This window comes from Miniopterus schreibersii (assembly GCF_964146895.1).
Source record: "Miniopterus schreibersii genome assembly, chromosome: 7".
Taxonomy (NCBI): domain Eukaryota; kingdom Metazoa; phylum Chordata; class Mammalia; order Chiroptera; family Miniopteridae; genus Miniopterus; species Miniopterus schreibersii.
The window spans coordinates 80,855,604-80,878,832 of NC_138108.1; the positions used below are offsets into that span (position 1 = coordinate 80,855,604).

General features: G+C 37.4%; 1 long non-coding RNA gene across 1 annotated transcript in view; it reads right to left on the bottom strand.

The window, feature by feature from the left end:
- Positions 1-23,136, bottom strand: part of LOC308559798 — a 72,171-nt gene extending 49,035 nt beyond the window's left edge. The window contains exons 1-2 of the long non-coding RNA XR_013999204.1: positions 23,083-23,136; positions 17,401-17,558 (exon numbers count right to left, since the gene is read on the bottom strand). This is a non-coding gene — a long non-coding RNA (uncharacterized lncRNA). The remainder of the gene's footprint in view (positions 1-17,400; positions 17,559-23,082) is intronic.
- Positions 23,137-23,229: the final 93 nt, after the last annotated feature.

Below are 23,229 nucleotides of genomic sequence, written 5' to 3' on the forward strand. Positions count from 1 at the left end.
ATTTTTTAGAGAGAGAGGAAGGAGAGGGAGAGAGAGATAGATGAGGAGTCAGTGATGAGTCATTGATCCGCTGCCTCCTGCATGCACCCTACTTGGGATGGAGTCGTCAACCTCTGCATGCGCCCTGACTGGGAATTGAACAGGTGACCTCTAGGTCCATGGGTCAGTGCTCTACCACTGAGTTGCACCAGCTAGGCAACCATCTGAAACTTTTTTTTTTTTAAATATATCTTTATTGATTTCAGAGAGAGGAAAGGAGAGGGAGAGAGAGAGATAGGAACATCAATGATGAGAGAGTCATTGATAGAGCCCACAACCGGGGCATGTGCCCTGACCGGAAATCGAACCCCGATCGCCTGGATCCTAGGTCGACACTCAACCGCTGAGCCATGCCCGGCTGGGCAACCATCTGAAACTTTTAAGAGGGCCTTTCTCCTTGGACTTTGTCAGTTACCCTTTCCCATGGTCTGAAATGGATATCAATTGATCAATTTCCATCACACAGATAAGGACAACTATCTAGAGGTTTTGCAGTAGCAAGGCAAAAGGAAACTGGGACCCTGAATAACCTTGTGGAGAAAAATTCCCTGGCTATCATTAATGAACTAGACTGTCATGTTAGATTAATAAACTTCAATTAAAACTACTTTTTGTGGGGGGTATTTTTTTTTCTTTTTAAATTTTATTTTATTTTATTGAAGTTATTGGGGTGACATTGGTTAATACAATTATACAAGTTTCAGGTGTACAGTTCTATAGCACATCATCTCTGCTTTGTACTGTGTTCACCCCTGATCAAGTCTCCTTCCCTCACCATTTATCCCCCTGTACCCTCTTCTAATCCACACCCTCCTTTCCCTCTGGCAGTCACCATGCTGTTGTTTGTGTCTGGGTGTGTGTATGTGTGTGTGTTTTGCTTAATCCCTTTACCCTTCTCACCCAGCTCACAAAACCCTCCCCCTTGACAGCTGTCAGTCTGTTCTCTGTATATATAAATCTGTTTCAATTTTGTTTAATTTTTTCATTAGATTCCACATATAAGTGAAATCAGATCATACTTCTTTAACTGGCTTATTTCGCTTAGCATAATATTCTCCAGGTCCATCCATGCTACTGCAAAAAGGAAGAATTCCTTTTTCATGGCTGAGAAGTATTCCATTCTGTAAATGTACCACAGGTTTTATTTTTTTTTATCCACTCATCTACTGGTGGGCACTTGGGCTACTTCCAAATCTTGGCTATTTTAAAGAATGCTGCAATGAACACAAGGGAGCATATATTTTTTCGAATTAGTGTTTCAAGTAACTTTGGATACATTGCCAGAAGTGGAATTGTTAGGTCATAACGGAGTTTCATTTTTAATTTTTTGAGGTAGCTCCATGCTTCTTTCCACAGTGGCTGCACCAATTAGCATTCCCACCAGCAGTGCATGACGGTTCCCTTTTCTCCACACCCTCGCCAGCACGTGTCATTTGTTGACTTGTTAATGGTATCTATTCTGACAATTATAAAGTGATATCTCATTGTGGTTTTAATTTGCATTTCTCTGATGATTACTGACATTGAGCATCTTTTTATTTCTAATGACCATCTGCATGTCCTCTTTGGAGAACTGTCTATTCAGGTCCTTTGCCCATTTTTTAACTGGATTGTTTGTGTTTTTGGTGTTGAATTTTATAAGTTCCTTATATATTTTGGTTATTAAGCACTTATTAGATGTATGGGAGAATATGTTCCCCCATTCAGTGAGTTTTCATTTTGTTGATGGTTTCCTTTGCTGTCCAAAAACTTTTATTTTGATGTAATTCCATTTGTTTATGTTTTATTTTATTTCCATTACCCAGGTAACATATCAGAAAAAAGTACTGCTATGACATATGTCCGATATTTTACTGATTATATTTTCTTCTAGGATTTTTATGGTTTTGAGTATCACAATTAAATCTTTAATCCATTTTGAGGTTTTTCTTGGGTATGATGGAAGAAGGTAGGCTAGTTTCATTTTTTTTTTTTTGTACATATCTGTCCAATTTCCTCTATACCATTTACTGAATGAACTATCTTTACCCTATTGTATGTTCTTGCCTCCTTTGTCAAATATTAATTAACTATAATAATGTGGGTTTATTTCTGGGCTTTCAATCCGGTTCCAATTGTCTATATATCTGGTTTTTTGCCAGTACCATGCTGTTTTATTTATTTATTATTTATTTATTTATTTATTTATTTATTTATTTATTTATTTATTTATTTATTTATATTTTAAATATGTTTTTATTGATTTTAAAGAGAGAGGAAAGGAGAAGAACATATAAAGAAAAGAAGCATCAATCAGCTGCCTCCTGCAAACAACCCAACTGAAGATTGAACCTGCAACCTAGGCAAATAAAATGGCCAGGAATTAAATCAGTAACCTTTCAGTGCACAGCCCACAGGATGCTACACTTAACCAACGGAGCCACACTGGCTAAGGCCTATGCTGTTTTAATTACTATAGTCTTGTAGTGTAGCTTTATATCAAGGAGTATGATTCCTCCAACACTTCTTTTTCAACATTGCTGTGGTTATTCAGGATCTTTTGTGGTTCCATATAAATTTTTGGAATATTTGTTCTAGTTCTGTGACATGCACCAATGGTATCATGATAGGAATTGCATTGAATCTATAGATTGCTTTGGAGAGTGTGGACATTTTAATGATGTTAATTCTTCCTATCCATGAACATGGTATATGATTCCACTTATTTGTATCCCCTTCGATTTCTTTCTTCAGTGTCTTATAATTTTCCGAATAAAGTTCTTTTACCTCCTTAGTAAATTTATTCCTAGACATTTAATTATTTTTGATGCAATCATAAATGGAGTTGTTTTCTTACTTTTCCTTTCTGATTGTTCATTATTGGTGTATAAAAATACAATTGATTTCTGGATATTTATTTTGTATCCTGCTACTTTACTGAATTCATTTATCAGTTCTAATAGTGTTTTGGTTTTGTTTTGTTCTCTTATACAGTGTAATGCCATCTTCAAAAAATGACAGTTTTATTTTTCCCTTTCCCACTTGAATTCCTTTTATTTCTTCTTATCTGATTGCTGTGGCAAAGATATTTAGTACTGTGTTGAATAAGTGTGATGAAAGCTAACATCCTTGTCTTGGTCCTAATCTTAAGGGAAATACTTGTAGTTTTTGCCTATTGAGCACAATGTTGACCCTGGGTTTGACATATGTGACATGTATTATGCTGAATTATTGTCCCTCTATTCTCACTTAGCTGGAATTTATCATAAATGGATGATGGATTTTGTCAATTTTTTTCTGCATCTATTAATATGATAATGTGGTTTTTATCCTTCATTTCTTCACTTTGTTTACATGTTGTATAAGGTTTATTGATATTGTACCAATTGTGCATCCTTGGATTAAATACCACTTGACCTTGCTGTATGACCATTTAAATGTATTGTTGAATCTGGTTTAGTAATATTTTGTGGAGGATTTTAGAATCTATGTTCATCAGGATTACTGGCCTATAATTTACATTATTTGTAATATCTTTATCTGGTTTCAGAAGTAGGATAATGTTGGCCTTGTAAAATGAGCGTGGGAGTCTTCCTTTCTCTTTAAATTTTTGAAATAATTTGAACAGGATAAGTGTTAATTCTTTAAATGTTTGGTAAAACTCACTTGTGAAGCCATCTGGACCAAGACTTTTGTTTGCTGTGATTTTTTAAATTACTGTTTCAATTTCACTGGTTGTAATCTATCTATTCAGATTCTCTGATTTACCCTGATTCAGTTTTGGAAGATTGTATGTTTTTAGCAATTAATCCATTTTATCCAGATTATGCAATTTTTTTGCCTATAGTTGCTTATAGTATTTTTTTTACAATCCTTTGGTGTCTGTTATTTTTTTCTCTTTCATTTATGATTTTATTTATTTGGGCCCTCTTTTTTTTTATTTTCTTCTTGATCAGTCTAGTTAAAGTTTGTCACCCTTGATTCAGTGAATTATTTGTGTGTTATATGCCTTTGAGTCAACTCTGACTTCTGATATTCTTATGAATGAGTGATCTCCACAAGGTCCTGTCTTGAAAAGCCTTGCTCAACTCTTGTATACTCATACCCGTGGTTTCTTTAATGGAGTAAATCCATCTCTTATTTGGTGTTCCACTATTTGTGCTGACCTCTATTTTTCACATCATTATTGTTTTCCCTAAAGAACCCTGCCTTTTTGTGATCTGCCAGAATTAGGGATGCTTTAGTTTTGTCCTTTTTGCCTAAGTAATGTTTAGGGATTAATTTGATGTAAGACCCACCTGCTTGTCTTTCTAGTGGCCCAGGGTATTCTGAGAGCTATCCTCTAACACATGTTTCAAATGAACCAAATTAACCTTACTAATAAAAGTCACTTGATTCAGCTGTCCGTCAGACTTCCTCTCAGTCAAGGTGGTGTAGTAGGTAAATGCTGTGCTAGCCTTCTCCCATGACCACATACAAATGACAACTATCTTAGAAAACAACCATTCTTGAACACTACCTGAAAGTCTAGCTAAACAGAATTTTTATAACTAAAAATATAAAGAAGCCACATTAAGACAGATAGGAGGGGCAGAGATGTGGAATAGGCAAGTTCCTCACTCACAATGTGGAGGTTAAGAATGGGAGGGCCACCCAGACGGCATGGCTCAGTGCTTGAGCATCGACCTATGATCCAGGAGATTGCGGTTCAATTCTAGGTCAGGGCACATGCCCAGGTTGCAGCCTCAATCCCTAGTAGGGAGCATGCAGGAGGCAGCAAACCAACGACTCTCTCCTCATTGATGTTTCTCTCTCCCCCTCTCTCTTCCTCTCTCTGAAATCAATAGGTATCTGTATATATATGTGTGTGTATATATATATATATACACACACATATATATATACACACATATATATGTATATATGTATGACAGATAGATAATAGATGATAGATGATTGATAGATGATAGATAGATAGATGATGATAGATAGATAGATAGATGATAGATAGATAGATAGATAGATAGATAGATAGATAGATAGATAATAGATAGATAGATAGATAGATAGATAGATAGATAGATAGATGATAAGGGACAGATAGATATAGATAGATGATAGGTAGATGATAGATAGGTAGATAGATATAGATAGATAGATATAGATAGATGATAGATATAGATAGATGAAGATAGATGATAGATGGATTGATAGATGATAGGTAGGTGATATAGATAGATATAGATAGATAGATGATAGATGATAGATAGATGATAGATAGATACATAGATAGATACATAGATAGATAGATGATAGATAGATAGATATAGATGATAGATAGATATAGATAGATGATAGATAAATGATAGATTAGATAGATGATAGATAGATGATAGATAGATAAATGATAGATTAGATAGATATATAGATAGATATAGATGATGATAGATAGATGATAGATATTTTTTAAGAGAAGAAATGGGAGAACTATCTTGGCTGCTAAGGCCAAGAGGTCTTAGCCCCACATTAGACTCTGGAGGCCAGGGTGTCAATGCCTAAAAGAAAAGTCCCCATAATATTTGCTTATAAAAATCAGCGGACATTGCAACTGAGTGAGATGGAACACTGCTGGATACCTAGGCACTGTAGGTCTTAAATAGCTTGCACACAGACTCACTCATAAAGTTTTAGGGACATATAGGAGTAGCTAACTTGACTATCTTCAGAGCAAGGGCTGGAAGAGCAGGGGATAGGGCAGCTCTCTCTGGAGACAGAAGTGTTGGCAGATGTCACTGTTCCTTTGTTGAGCTAGCCCCCCACCAACCCAGCAGGTATAGCTGAATGCCAAATCTGAGCTCTCAATTAACTTGGCTTATACGGTGTACCCTGCACTGGTGATTTTCTGGGACCCCCATCCCACCCAACACACACACCTGTCCACAAACTCTTATAGCAGTTTTTTCACACAAGTGACATTTTTTGTTCATGCTGTGGACTTTCTTAATTTTTTCCAATAGGCCACAAATCCTAAACAAGCAGCAGTTGGTCTCAGTGTGTATTAATTCTCTTGCTAAGGAACCCCATGCCTGGTGGAAGCTGGCATCAGTTCAAAGCATAGACTTTCTCAGGGACTCCCAAGTCCACCAAATTAGAAAACTAACTGCAGGACAATTTGTAGCTTTTATCAGGTGGTCCCAGATTATGAACGGGCAGAGCCTGACCTGGGTCTGCATCAGAATCCCTCCCAAGAAGCATCAGAATCAATAGACCTTGTGGCCAGGTTAATCCACACCAAAGCACCACTCATATCTTTATGAATGACACACTCTAAGGCATAATTGGCCTAGAACTAGGCTAAAGTGAATTTTCTCATGGGGTCACCCCCAACAAAACAACTTGTATGCTATAGTCACAGCCATTGCTCACAGCCTGTGGATCAAACCCACCCACTGTGTCCCAACAGCAATAAAAACTCAACTATAGCCAGGCACACACAACCAACACAAGAAATACTTCTGGAGCACCTGGTAGATGACCAGAAAGACTGTGCCATTGAGGCCACTCTTCCAAGACCAGGAGACATAGCAGGTACAATTAATAAGTAGAAGCAAACACAAGGAGTAAGTCAAAGTGAGGGGGCAAAGAAACGTGTCCCAAGTGAAAGACCACCACAAAACTCCAGGAAAAGCTCTAAATGGAGTGGAGACAAGCAATCTACCAGAAGCAAAGTTCAAAACACTGACAATAAGGATATTAAATGAACTTATGTAAAAAATTGGTTAACTCAATGAGAACATCAATAAATAGGAAACAAACTAAAAATGAAGACAGAAAACAAAAAGAAGTCAGAAATAATGAGTACAATAACTGCAATAAAGAATATATTAGAGCTTGACTAGTTTGGCTCAGAGGATAAAGCATTGGTCCTCAGAATGAAAGGTCCTCTGTTTGATTCTAGCCAGGGGCATGCACCTCTGTTGCAAGCTCTTCACTGCTCCAGTTGGGGGGAATGAAGGAGGCAACTGATAGATGTTTCTCTCTCACATCGATGTTTCTCTTCTCTTTCTCTGTCTCCTTTCTACTCTCTGAAAGCAATGGAAAAAAGTATCCTTGGAGCAGGATTAAAAAAAATAAAGGATATATTAGAGGGTATCAAACACTGATTAGATTAAGCAGAAAGTGGAATCTGTGATCAGGAAAGCAGTTAGTAGAAAACACCCAATCAGAACAACAAAAAGGAAAAAAATAATGATTTAAAAATTAAGATAGTTTAAGGGATCTCTGAGGCAACATCAAGCATAACAATATTGATATCACAGGAGTATCAGAAGGAAAAGAGAAGAGCAAGAGATTGAGAACCTATTGAAGGAATAATGATGGAAAACTCCCCTAACCTGGCGAAGGAAATAAACATACAAGTCCTAGAAGCACAGAGTCCCAAGCAGAATGAAACCAAAGAGGCCCACACCGAAACACATCATAATTAAAATGCCAAAGGTTAAAGACAAAGAGAGAATCTTAAATGCACCAAGAGAAAAGCAATTAGCCATGTACAACAAAGCCCCCATAAGACTGTTAGTTGACTTCCCAACAGCAACTTTGCAGGCCAGAATGGATTGGCACACAGTATTCAAACTGATAAAAAGCAAGGAAGGAACTTCAACCAAGATTTCTCAGCCCCGCAAAGCTATCATGTACAATCAAAGTAGAAGTAAAAAGTTTCCCAGGCCAAAATAAATAAATAAATAAATAAATAAATAAATAATAGCTGAAGGAGTTCAACACCACTAAATCAGTATTACAAGGAATGTAAAAGGGACTTCTTTAATAATAGAAAATATAAAAAAATACGTAAATATTATGTTAAATGAAATAAGACAGTCAGAGAAAGACAAGTGCCATATGTTTTCACTCATATAGAAAATTTAATGAACAAACTGAACTACCAAGCAAAACAGAGACAGACATATAGAGAGCAAGTAGACGGCTCTGGTGGGGAAGGGGTGTAGGTGTGGTGCTGGAGAGATTGAGCAAAAAAGAAAAAAAAGAGAGCTCATGGACATGGACAACAGTGTCTTGATTGTGAAGGTGGGGGGTGGAGGTGGAAGAGTGCATAGAGGGGATAAATAGTGATGGAAAAAATGAAATGAAATTAAAAGAAGTTACAGAATTTAAAATATATATAAATAAGAAAATATAAGAAAGAAAAAAATCTCACTGACAAAAGCAAGCACATAATTAAAGCAGTGAATCAACTAACTACAAAGGTTAAAAGGCAAAAGTTGGAAGATCATGTATAATTACAACAAATTTACAGATACACACAATCACACACAAAAGAAGTAAAAAATAATGACTAAAACATAAACATTGAGGGATAGCGTAAAAATTGTAGTGATTTTAGAATGTGTTCAAACTTAAGCGATCATAAAATTAAATTGATTTCTATAAACATAACTTGGTATATTAGAAGCACATAGTTCCCACAAACCAAAAATCTACAAGAGATACAAGAAATAAAGAGAAGGGAATCCAACTCTGGTCTCCAGGGTTAAAAGTTTCAGCTTTTTCTTTGTCTTCCTTCATGTTTATTAATTAATTTTTTATCAAATTTACTGTAGCGACATTGGTTAATAAAATTATATAGGTTTCAGGTGTACAATTCTATAGCACATCATCTGTATATTGTATTGTGTGTTCACCGCCCCAAGTCAAGTCTCCTCCTGTCACCATTTACCCCCCTTACCCTTTTCTACCTCCTCCCACTCCTCTTCCCTCTGGCAATCACTATACATTTTAGGCCCCAGGCCTCAAAGTTTAATGACACATTGAAAATTAATTATAATACCTGAGACTTCCCAAATCTGTAAAATAAGGGCAATAATCTTTAAAAGAGAGAGAGAGAGAGAAAGGAATCCAAACACAACACTAGAAAACGTCATCCTATTACAAGGGAAGAGAGCAAGAGAATAAGAAAGAAACAGAGTAGGGCTATAAAAACCATCAGAAAACAGTTAATAAAATGCCACGAACTATTTACCTATCAATAGTTAGTTTAAATATAAATGAACTAAAAGCTCCAATCAAAAGACAAGATGTCTGAATAAATAAAAAGATGAGACCCGCACACATGCTCTGTACAAGAGACCCACTTCAGTGTGAAAGACACTGAAATTAAAGGATGGAAAAAAATTTCATGAAAATAGAAACAAAAAAAGCTGGGGTAGCAATATTTACACCAAACAAAATAAGCTTTAAAACAAGGACTATAACAAGAGAGAAACAAGGGCATTTGATAAAGGAATCAATCCAACAAGAGGATATAACTCTCATAAACATCCACATACCCAATACAGGAACCCTGAATTTATAAAGCAAATATTAATGGACATAAAAGGAGATAGTAATACAATCATAGTAAGGAGCTTTAACACCCCATTGACATCAGTGAATAGATCATCCAGACAGAAAAATCAACATGAAAAAAGTGGTCCAAAATATATACAGAACACTTACAAGTTACACACAAACAAAAACCCAAAAATCCAAATAAAAAATGAACAGAGGCCCTGAATAGGCATTTATCCAAAGAGGACACAGGGGTGGCCAAGAGACATCTGAAAAGATGCTCAGCATCACCAATCATCAGAGAGATGCAAATTAAAACTACAATGAGCTATCACCTCACACCTGTCAGAATGGCTCCATCCACAAATCAAGGAACAGGTGCTGGTGAGGGTGTAAAGAAAAGGGAGCCCTTTTGCACTGTTGTTTGAAATGTAAATTGGTGCAGCCACTGTGGGAAACAGTATGAGGTTCCTCAAAAAATTAAAAATTGAACTATCGTATGACCCAGCAATCCCACTTCTGAGTATTTATCTGAAAAAATCTAAAATACTAATTTGAAAAGACATGTGCAGCCCTATTTTCATTGTAGCATTACTTACAATAGTCAAAATTTGTAAGTAACCCAAGTGTTCTTCAATAGATGAATGAATATAGGACAATTGGTACATATATACAATGAAAAATTACTCAACCATAGGAAAGATTGAAATATTGTCATTTGTGACAACAAATGGACCTAGATGGTATTATGCTAAGTGAAATAAGTCAGAGAAAGACAAATACCATATGATTTCACATGTATGAGGAACCTAAAAATAAAGAAACAGATTCATAGATACAGAGGTTGACTTGATGGTTGCCAAGCAGGAGTACAGTTGGGGGGTTGGGTGAAAAGGGGAAGGGAAACAAAGTCACTTGATTTAATGTTTTTATACTTCCATTCAGTCTGATAGGGAGCACGTGGCGTGGGCAGCATGTAGAAGCACCTTGAGGGCATCACTCTTTCTGACACCTCAAAGGACATCCTGGTAAATGCATATGGCAGCAGGGGTTGTTGGAGGAGCAGACTGGGCCTCTTTATAGACAGAGCAGTGATGAGTGCTGTTTGCTCTGACAGATCTTAGTGTAAAAGCCAACTTTTAAGTGGCTTGTTTCTCCTGACTCTTCTGACAGCCTAAGCAAAAGGAGCGAATCCTTAATCTTTAATGATCTTAGTGCCCCCTCGTGTCCAGATGGACATAAGTGGATTTTACAAAAAGGCTGTAAGGGGTGATAAAACAACTTAGGGAATGTGGCCTTCAACATACAGAATCATTGGTCCAGAACAGACTTGTGTCCTTTCTTAGCTTCTCACTCAAAATAACTTCCTGAAACGTAGCTTGGGACAAAGTCCCTTTATAATGTATTTGTTCAAATATATGACAAAGCTATAATAGTAAATGCACTCTTATCATGAAGTGAGAGATATATGAAAACATTTTGACAATATGTAATTTAGGTCATGTAATAAGTAAGATAAAATTGCATGCACTTCAGTAATCACAGCAAAACTACAATCTTCTCTTCTACCTTCAGTGACAAGAAAATGAAAATGGTGCAGGGCACCAACCAGTCAGAATATAACTTACAACAGAAGGTAATAAGTTGGAAAAATAATTTAATGAAATTCCTCTTTCTCTTCTTTTTGTTTTTGTACTTTCTCTCCACAAAACATACACTCAGTGAGTACGCAAATGAGATGAATGGATCTGTTATGTTTTACACATCTTTAGATGTGTAAACTGTTAGAGGATTTAGCTTTTCTGTAGATTACCTTTTTGCTATGTTGCATTTAAATTAAACCCTGAACCCCTCAACCACCTCCCTTAGTATAACTTAACAAGGTAGGCAGAGATACCAGCTTCTGCCAATTCCATGGTACATCACTCATTCTATGTACAAATTATGTTTTCCTCCCTACCAATCACGTCATCATCTATTATTATCTGTGACCAAGACACACAACCCAAATTAATATGAAGGAAGAAACACGAGACTAAACATAGTTATCAATTTCTTCCTCTACAACCTGTAACATATTTCTTAAATGTGTTTTGTTTGTGTAAATATGTAAAATACACACCCACACACTTAACTTGAATGAAATGCTTATGCTCTCAAGGCTAAAATACTATGAGCAAAACTCAACATGGATGTGCCCATGAGGGAGTCTGTACAGAAATCCACTGATAGGGAAATCACAGCACAGGTGTGCTCCACAGACAGAGCAGTGAGAAACTGAATTGATACCTTCAGACTGAACAGAAAAAAAATAACACCACATGAGGCAGAAAACATGACAGAATAAATGTGCACTGCATAAATTATCAGGCTACTCTCTAATTAGAAATGTGGAATAATGTTAAAATACACATGAATACTGGGCATTGATATTTAAGAGTCGGTGTGCCCCATAGGCATCAAGTCCTGACTCTAAGCTGGAAGACTGAGAGCCAGGTGCCCCTAATGCCATTTGGTCACTACAACTACATTGATAGCAGATTGGTCTCTGATGATTTATTGTAAATAAGCAAGCATTGTTCAATTATTAAGTAATTATGTTATAGAATAAAGAGATTGTGTTCTCACTTATGAATCCTTAAACATAATTATCAAAAACATAGATTTTTTCAGATTTTTGTACTTTAAGTTGCTGATAATTATTCATGCCCTGAAAACAATATTGAAAAAAAAAAACAAACAGGAAATTAAGTGTTTAATTGTAGAAAGTGCATCAGAATAAAATAAATGATTTGCAATTATATACAAAAAATAAAAACAGTTGAAAAATAATCAATTGTTAGAAATTTAAATTATTCCTAATAACATCAAATATGTATTGAATTCAATGGCTTTCAGTAGAATTGCATGCTAATTGGAAGGCAGAAGTGTGTGATAAAGCTACATTTTAACATTAAAGAATATTTTTAATCTCTCTGTTACTGTCCTTCTTCCTATAGAGTCAATGCTCTTTCCAGCCTGGGTGTTCTTGGTGCATGACCTGTGGTACAGAATGTGGTCCCTGTCATGTCATAGGACTCATGACTCTAGTTAAAGTCCTGTGACTAATTTTGGCCAATAGTTTATAGAAGTAAATTGTATAAACCACTTTCAGAGATAGTTAACTAAAAACACAAAAGAAAAATACTCTTGGAATCCTGTACCTCTCAATTTTCCTGCTAAAGTATGGGAGGCCCTAGATGCCAGATGGCATGACCAAGGAAATGTCAACCAATGGTTGTTGGCACCAACTCAACACCAACAGGAACCCCCAGTTTAGGGTGACATGAAGAAGAAAACATTATTCAGTGCCAAACAGCGCACTAGTGATACAGCACAGCCGGGGGTAGGCCTTGGGGCCAGGCCTTTCTCCAGCCAGGCAGCTCTGCTCTGCTCCACACGGCCTGCCTGCCTGTGTGCTGCTCTGCTTCCCTGCTCCTCTGCTCTGAGGCCAGGAAATCAGTCTTCAGTGGGGAAGGAAAATGCACTAGCCCGGAGCTGGCTTATTAAGCAGAAGCCCTCACCCTGGTCCCTGACTAGTCAACCCTTATGCAAATGAAGACTCCAAATCTTCACAGTTTGATTGGTCCAAAAGACACTGCCCTAATTGGTCAGAGAAGGACTACTCTGATTGGGTGTAGCTGTGCAGCTCTAATTGGATGGGGAAAGCCTCCGTCCTATTGTTCCAAATAGGATTCCAGGAACTCCTCTATAAGGACCAGAGCTGGGTTTTTCTAGGAGTTTGCGGTCTAGTGGAGAGACACCAACGCTGGCAAGCTCAAGGCTACGGGCAGGTACTACCATAGGAGAGATCTTAGGGCTGACACAGAAGAGGCTCGCTGTAGGAGCGCGTCTGTGGGTCAATGCTACTTTGTTCCCTTCGCTGAGAAAAACAGTGACCTTGACCATCAGGTTTCTTAAATGACTAAATAAGAAAGTCCTTGACATTTGTACTTAAATTTTTCCTTATGTCTAAACCTAGATATATACATATCTACAGATATCTGTATATGTATATATTATATATAATATACTATATTATTATATATTCTTTTATATTTGTGGTGTGGATTTATTTAAAGAGAAGTCTTCAAGGCCAAGGGTTTATTGAGCCATAGTCTAGACAGAAAAATGCCAAGGCCCTGGGTCCTGCAGTCTGACCAACTCATACAGGCAGGAAGGGAGAAGGCAAACCTGCCCACTGTCCTGGGGTTGATGGGCTCTTTAATACAGTGTGTTTGGACAGGAAAGATGTAGGTTGTTTTGAAAGAATTTATGTTGCTTAAGGATAGGTGGGCAGGAAAAGTAAAGTGGGCAAAGTTTGGGACAGGAAAATACCTAGTAGGGGAGAAGTACTTGGCGCTTTTGGATGGTTGTGGGCAACACTCAGGAGAGTTCATGTGTAAGAAGGATGTGGTGGCATCTGGGGTTGGCTGTGCCCTTCAGACGAGAGCTGAGATAGCTGCCTGGGAGCTGATCCAAAGTTTCAACATATACTCAGGAATGTAAGCAGTCTTTTCTTGGTTTCAGTGTGTGACTATTAACTGATTATTAACTGGTATTTCCGTCATCTCTTCCTTCCACCCTTCTGCTTGCTATAATTTAATTTAGGACACCTCAGAACTTTTTTCTTGCCACTACCTATATCTATAAATAATTATATCTATAGGCAAGCATACCTATGTATACATATACATAGATCTATAGCTATATTTATATCATCTGTTGCATAAAATATTCTCACCACTTTACAGATAAACACTGAAATTTAAAAGCTAAGTGACCTCATAATTGACTTAAATAGGATTCAAAGCCAGGTTTATTTAGCTACAGACACATCATTGTTCAACTATCCAAAGTAAGAACATGAGGAAAAAAATAGGAATTAAGCTTTGATTTCATTTGTATCCTTCCACACTGACTAGGTCAGGGATGACCACTCAGAAATTCTTCACTTGTTTGAAAAATTCACGTTTCTTCGACGCTCATCAGCTTGTGGTGTAAAATGAAGATGCAGTAATAGTGACAATATAACCGTTCTGGGCTGATTCTCATTATAAAACAGCAGAACTCCCGTTTCAGCTCCTCAAGTGCCACAGTGGGTCCCCAGTGTTTCTGAGCACTCCTGTGCTGTCCTAAGCAGAGCATTTGGGTCTCTGTTCTAAAATATCTCATCACAGCCAATATTTAGGCATGTGGTTGAATACCAGCTTTCTGTGGTGATTCCTTGTAATTCTCTTGTGTTCAAATGGGCTCTGGTACTGTGTTGAAGACAGGACTGTTTTGTTCATCTCTTGTGGGTTATTAGGTAACAGTTGTGGCCACGTGTTTGGTGTTTTTATTTTACTATGCAGTCCTTAGATTTTTATATCTACTTGGATATTAGCCATAGAAATGGATTTTGGAAACACGCTGGATGACATATATATAGCAGGCTCTAGGTAAAATTGCCTCACCACTCAGTTCCCTGCAATAGCTAGCATTTGAATTTGTGTCTTGTACATATGCATCCACTTCTTCTACTTAGAAATAAGTTCTTCCTTTGTATTTCTTAAAAAGCAAAGACTTTCTTCCCCCTGTGACCTCTTCACATGAGTTTCACTCAAGAGCTGTTCCTGGATTTCAGTTCTACCCAGAGAGTTACCTGTTAATTTTTTATTTTATTTTTTTACTAAATGGTTAATAGAGAGTTGAGTTGGGGAAAAATCATTGCACACTTCTTGGGCCTGTCTTTCCCTGAGAAAGTCACCTGCAGTGTGGCTCCTTTTACGGATAGGTAACTATGCTGTAATAATATAGTTTTGAGATTAGAGTTGAATATCTTCATAAAGTTGGGTGTTTTAATAACCTCTGGAGCATCCTGGACTCCACTGGTGAAGACCACAAATGTGTCCATTCAGTTCTCTAGAAGTAAGTGCTTTTCCAGTTTGTTTTTCATGCAGGTGGCTGCACCTGCGCTGGCTCCACAGGTTTGCCAATCTGGCTGTACTGTGACCTGCAGACAGAAACTCCTCTCTCATGGACAGTGAATAAGAATGGCCAGTGCCCAGGACCCACCGGCTGCTGGGTGCTTCCATTTCTTTTCCTTCCACTAACAACGATCGGATGATGCTATTGGAAAACCCCTCAGCTGGATGCCATAATTCCCTCCATTTGAAGAACGGCCCGAGGCAGCTCTAAAGAAGCTGGGGCATCACGTTAAGTGAAATAAGCTGGACAGTGAATGACAAACACTGCAAGGCATCATACTCACAGTACCTTCTATATAAGGATCTAAAATAGAAATAGAAAGTAGAAAGTGGTTGCCAGCAGCTGTGGTAGGAGAAAATTAGGGAGAGGTGAGTAAAAGGTACAACTTTCAGCTGTAAGTCAAATAAGGTCTAATGTAAAATGTACAGATTGTTTTAGGTGACATGGTGGCTATAGTTGATAAGGTTAGAACTTAAATGAAGGAAGTTGTTCACAATGTACAGGTATATGAAATTATTATGATGTACACTTTAAATACCTTACAATTTTATATCTCAATTATACCTCAATAAAGCTGAAATTTAAAAAAACAAAACAAAAAGTTTGCTTATAAAGAGGTAGCAGTTCACTATTGTTGGGCATAAACCAAAAGGTGAAATTCCGAGCTGACCTGTCGTCTGAGTGCAGATTCCAACCATCATAGCTCAATTTGATCTTTAGTTGGACAGTTAGAGCCTTTAGAAATGAGGAGGAAAACTAGTTAGGGGTAAACAGAAACTATGTACTATAAGGTTGAGTTTTACCCACTGAATCTTTTGCCTCCACACCTGACTGCATGTGTCAGCATAAACTGATTTCATGAGTGACGGCATTGGGCAGAAGGGGAAGAGGAAATTTGATGATGACATAACATTGGCAAAAGGAGAATGTGTTTTTACCATTCTCATTGATAATTAATAGAAGAGTGTGGAATTTAAAGAAGAGAGTTTTAGGCCTCATAACATGATTAACTGCTAATCATTTACTTTTCCAGTTTTTCTGTAGTGGGCTCTAATGAGAAACTGGCTAATCTCTAAAAACAGGGTAGCTGGTAATATGTATTACAGGTGCCTGTGTCTGTGGGTTTGCAGTTCTGTGCTGCTTGAAGAAAACACAGCTGTGAATGAATGGCCTTAGCGTTCACATCTACTGGTAAGAGTCAAAGGAATCATTTAGGAAATTACACAGAAGTTATTGTTTTAAGTGTGGCTAATGTGTCCTGGCAGCACTGCTGTTGCAGGTGGAGGGGGTCACAGCTCCTGTTTGGTAACAGTAGCAGTGAGAGCGATGCAGTCATCAGAGGCAGGTCATGAGCCAGGAGAAGTGCTGACTCTAGCCACATGGAAAAAAGCGGTAACGGTGACGCCAGCGTAGCAGGGGGAAGGGTCCCTGAGAAAATGAATGTGTCCCAAAGGTTATTCGCTACTTAATGATAAACATGATTTGAGAAAAATTAAAGCAAATGCCTGTGAATAAGTGCAAAATCGATCAAAACAACTCCACTAAATGGTCAAAGGCATCGATAAAAGAGGCAAAGGAATGTGTGAAATGAAAATGTGGAGATTAAAAAGGAGGAAGTAAGTCCCTTACAATAATGGATTTTACTCTCTCTACATTTGCAAATCTTTTTCATTTTAAAAGTCGTTCTGAAGCACCACGTCTTCCAGGAAGCCTCCCAGAAGATTCAAGGTCCCTTTAACTCAGCCTGTTTCCCGGGCCACCCATGTGGCAATAAGCCCTGTGTCTGTGTGTCTGAAGGATGAGGGGACTGCCAGGGAGGCAAGGAGGAGCAGTTTATACTCATTACTTCACAAGACCCCATGTCTCCTCCTTCATAAATGGCAACTGTACTTTTCCAACTTTTCAGGACCTAAAAGTTACCCTCACCCTTAATTCCTCCTTTCTTCTTTTAATTGGCTTCACATTTTAAAGGGTTTTACATTGACAAAAAAAGTAAATTCGTATAGCAGAGCTGGTGTGGCTCACCAGTGGGGCATTGACCTAGGATCCAGGAGATCCCGATTTGGTTCCTGGTTGGGGCACATGCCTGCGTTGTGGGCTGATCCCCAGTCAGGCGTGCAGGAGATAGTCGATCAGTGAATCGCGTCATTGATGTTTTTATCTCTCCCTCTCCCTTCTTCTCTCTGAAATCAATAGAAACATAATTTTTTAAAAAAGGCTAAACAAAGGGCATAACACACAGTAATGCCTTCACTGTTTGAGAGAGTAAGCAGCTATGGGTAAAATGATCACATTTCACCTGGGTCTGCTCAAAGCCATCTCCTCAGGGAGGCTTTCCCTGCCACTGTGAACCTGAACACCCCTACCTTCCCAGACCACCTACTAATGAGCCAGTAGGGAGGGCAGCCAGAATGTTACCTGAGTTTGTTTTAACTTCAAGATCCTTCACAGGGCAATCGCTATCCAGGCAATGCCTCATCTCCTCAGTGGTGATTTTTGTTTTGTTCGTTATTTGTTTTCTCCCATCGTTCCAGATTTTCTGCCCCTGAGACTGGTCCTGTCCTTGCTGTCTCTATAGAAGATGTCGGTGTTTCTCACCACCATAAATTACTTGTCTCAACTGTGACTTATATGAAAACTTTCTATTTGGAAGTGACCTTCAGCTCTTAAGATTGTTTATGCTGTTTAGTGTCTAGAGTTACCTTGTGGGACTTCTTAACAACTATGTTATTCAGTAGGTCCTTTCATAGTCACTATACGTCCTTACCAGATGAGATGATATTTGATGAAAAATACCATGTTTTATATGCCTATGTAACTTGCTCTATGCTCAGAAATTGTTCTTAATACAGTGGTAATTCAATCATATTGCTTAAATTAGAAGCTTTATGTAATGATGTGAACATTCTCCAAAACATATACATTGTTTTTTAAAAAAACAAAGTAAAGAATGATATGAATAATATGTTAAAAATTGAGTAAAACTGGAGATAACTATATATTAATACTTATATATGCATAAAATCTCTAGAAAAACACACATGAATATAAAAATATGATTACCCACTCCAGCGGGGGAAGATCTGGTCACAGAGTGACAAATGTGGGAGAGATTTTTTTCATAATCCTTTTATGAAACTTTATGATAATATATTGCCTATTCAAATAAGTAAATAAAATAGAAATATGCAAGAAACTATCTTAGATAAATTACCATTACTCTATAAATTGAGAGTGCAGATGAAACACTTTGACTTTAAATTTGCATAGTTCTATATTGTCAAATCTTTTTCAAGGCAATAATACTTATGTCATTAACCATTTTTAAAGTATAATTCTAACATTTGTAGATGTCTAGACAAAAAAACTTAAACATAAATAACTTCAAGCAATATCTAACTTCAAGGGAAACGATCACTGGTTGACATTGTGTGCCTCTGTAGGTTTCTAGCCTGTATGTATATCGGTGACTAGCTGGCAATTCCTCTGTATCTAACTTTACATTTATTGTGTGTGGGTTTGTTGTTTTTTTGTTGTTGTTCAATGTATCCGTTGCCTATTACCACTGCAAAAATTTACCACAAACTTTGTGACTAAGAACAGCACCTGCGTATTACCTCACAGTTATGCAGCTTAGAGGCCCACATACAGCATGGCTTGGCTGCCTCCCGCACGTAGGCTGTGATGGGCTAACACGAAGGCGCAGGCAGGCCTGTGTTCCCTACTGGGGGCTCTGGGGGAGCATCCTCTCCCAGGTTCATTCAGGTTGTTGGCAGAATTACGCCTCCTCTTCTGAGCTGGATGTCACCTGGGGATCATGATCAACTTTTAGAGACTATTTACATTCCTTGGCTCATGGCCCTGAGAAGTGGCGGATGGATTACTTCTCCACTCTCCTTACTCTGCATCCATCTGATCACAGCCTGAGAAACATCACTGGTTTTAAGGGCTCATGTGATTTTAATGGACACACTTGAATAATCCAGGAAAATCTTCCCATCTCAATGTCTATAAACTTAATGACATCAGCAAAGTCCCTTTGCCAGGTATCCTAACATGTCCACAGGAGCTGAGGGTGAGGATGTGGGCATCCCTAGGGAGGGGCTTATTCTGCCCATTTCATTCACATAGTTTTCTTATGATCACTAAGAAACCCATTGTACCTAGACAGTCCAGGGGAAGGACTTCATCTGAAACACAAAATGTAAAATAGTACTCTGTGTAGTGTTCTCTATAAAAGACAATAAAAATATGAGGTGAAATTTATTATACATATTGGACCTTCAATTTTCAAAGTTGTTTCCTGCAGATTTGTTTTTTGTGTAATAATGGGGGAGTATTAATTAAGCAATCATAATACAATACCACCTCTGCACTGAATAGCTAAGATTTTAATCTGTCATGAGCCACCATTATTTTTGTCTCTTATTTGTTTTGAACAAAATTAGTGTGATGATTAGCTGAAATTTCAAACAATATTAAAGAATTCATACTTGTTCTTTCAAATGTCTCATCTTCAGGATCTGCATTACATAATGCTATTCTCTAGCTTGGCTCTCAGAACTGTATTCCATTCAAAGTATGAGAGTTGAATCACTTGCTAAAAATTTGTCTGATCATGTAAATACTTTCTTAGACTCATAATAGCTTTCCAAAATTCTTCAATTTATTATTCTCAAGAAATTGTTAGATGCATTGTTTTCTTCCACTTTAAGGTAATTACAATGTTTTTGGTAACTGAACATCTCCCCACCCCACCACACCTCACTAAGACCTGACTGGCATCAGAATCGTTGGGTCATTTATCAGTTCTAATTGGCCTTAGTCACTCAGCCCACTTTCTTACATACGAGAGCCTAGTCAAAGATGACTGCAGTTAGAGTCGCAGGCCGGGTTCTAAGATATTGTCAGAGACCACCGCAGACATGCAGAAGAGCCACAGTGAAATCAACAAACTCTGATTAAAAAAAAATAGATCCACTGATAGCCTTTAGTCAGGCCTCTGCCCATAGCTCTATAGTTCACAGAACAATGAGTCCAAGAAAGGAATGGGGATGTAGAGAGCAGGTGTGTCTGAGAGATATTTAAGTAATAATATTGGCATGACTTGGAAATGAAATGGCTATAGGAAATGAAGTTTATGCCCAAGTTACAATTTTTTTGCCATCAATAACTTGATGAACAGTGATATAATTCCTTAGAAAATACACAAGAGCAGAAGTTCTTGTGTATGTTCCTGGTGGTGGTGGCAAGAGTAGTGAAGAGTTGTAGCAACTCTATTTTTATGAAATGTGTGTGATATATCTCCAGAAGATCTAAGTGATGTCCTGTTTCATTTCAATACATGGGCTTGAAATTCAAAATGTGGTCTAGGCTTAGGTTATGTTCCATCACAATACATAGTAACTAACAACATAGAGATAGATGAACTCCCTCAGGAAGAAGTTGTATAGAGTGGAAAAGTAGAAAAGTGTTGGGAAGGACCCTGAGAACTATAATGGAGATGGCAAGTTCAACCAGAGGTGCAAACTTAAAAACCTACACAACAAGGAAACAACAGTTTCAAGATGCTGGGAGTGTTTATCAGCAGTAAATATTGCCAACTAATCTGGAGCATAATGCATTATGCTATTATTACAGGCTTCTTTATAGCTTTCAATCCACTTTGCATGTAGACAGTGGACATACTATAGGCTGTTAGTTCTGAAACCAAGGTATGCCTAGAATGCAATAAGAACTCTGTCTCTTAGGGAGTGACATTAAACAAGCTATATCACTTTTCTAAAGTTTCATTTCTCTCCATAAATGAAAAGGTTTACTGGTGATGATATTATTTTTGTCTTTTACCATTCATGTTTATTACTTACTATTTATTTATTTAATTATTTGTTTATTTATATATTTATATTGAATTTATTGGGATGACATTGGCTAATACAATTATATAGGTTTCAGTTATACAGTTCTATGATATGTATATTGTACTGTGTGTTCACCACCCCAACTCAAGTTTTCTTTCCTCACCATCTGTTTTTCTTAATCTTTTTACCTTTTCACCCAACCATCCTACTCCATCTCCTCTGACAGCTGTTAGTCTATTCTATGTATCTATGATTCTGTTTCTTTTTTTGTTGTTGTTAGGTTATTTTGTTCATTAAGTTCTACATATAAGTGAAATCTTATGGTATTTGTCTTTCTCTGACTGGCTTATTTCACTTAGGGCAATATTATTCAGGTCCATCCAGGCTGTCCCAAAAGCCAAGGTTTCCTTCTTTTTTACAGCTGAGTAGTATTCCATTGTGTAAATGCACCACAGCTTCTTAATCCACTGATCTACTGATGGGCTCTTGGACTGCTTTTAAGCAGCAAATATTGCTGCCATGCAAATTTAAGTTAAGTGGAGTGGGAACATGACTTCTGTCATTTTTGTTTATTGCTGTATCCCCAGGTTTCAAAGCAATGTTTCTGATGTAGTAGGCATTCTTCAAAGTTTATTTAATTAATAATTAGTAGATGATCCTTATATAATTACTAACATTGTATAGATCTGTACAATTTCTTGTTATGCTAGATTCTAGTTACTGGTGTAATTGCCATTAAAATGTTTTGAGACATAAATGGGATTTCTGGAATTAATCATCCTTTGGAGGAAGATTAATAATTCAGTTATGAGGTGATTTATATAGATTTACTAGCAATTGAAAACTGTTCCTGCACTTATAACTATGTTTCAATCAAAGTTATTTAAACAAAATTTAAGGGAGTCATGCATTTAAGGAAATACCCCAGATGTTGTAGGAGATGCAAAGAAAAATAGGAGAGATAACTAAAACCAAGAAATCTTCAATATTGCAGTATAAATTAAATAGTTTGCTGTTCCCAAAACTTTGGAGAACTGAAAATGAAAGTTTGACGTGCAGAACAAAGACAAGAATGAAACCCTCAGACCTCAGACTCATTCTTTCAGTACTCCACCCAAGGCAGTGGAATGGACTAGTCACTGGAAGAAAATGTGGCATTCCGGTCAACAAATACCCCTTGTGTAGTGTTTTGTTTTCCATTTTACACAATGTCTTCCTCTAACTTCATTCCATTTAATCTACAATCATCATGACAAGTAAGATGTGTTTGACTCATGCATAGAGGGATTTGCCAGCCTCCCTCCTTGATTCTTGTAATTGGTCCTATAAATCACACACTCTCCTGAACAGGAGTAGGTAAGAAGACATAAAATTTCCTCATTTTAACAGCTGAATGGTGAAGAAAATGAAAATAACACTTATAATCTAATTTTCCTCATTATAGAATACATGCTAACAGTACATATTTTAAAAGGTAAAGAAAAACTAAAGGCAGGAGAAAGCACTATACAATATTTCACAGTAAATCATCTGCTGAAAATAGATAAACCTCCAATCCCAAAGGACTAACAAAATAGAAGCTCATATCTCTCCCTTGGAAACTCCCAAAAGATATTCCTGATTAGGCTTTCCTCCAACGGACTCCAATGGACTGGTGTTGCCCAGTGGTTTAAAGGTAATGGAGCAAATGCAAAGACAAACAAAGAACATGAAGAAACATGCCTGGGAGCTTTCAGGAGCCAAGCTTGTAAGTAGTGCTTGATTTTAGTTTATGTTCTATCATCGCTTAGAACTGAGAACATGCTTATCCTGCCAGCTAATCCGTGGGGGTCTCATGATAATTTACCTGCAGAGCGGCAGCACGTAGAACTTCACTGGATCCAGAAAATGATCAGCCACTGAAAACCATCAGCCTCTTAGCTTAGCAGACTTTTTTTCTCTTTAAATCCTTCAAACTGCTTGCTAAACTTTGGAACCAAACAAGGATTTCCAA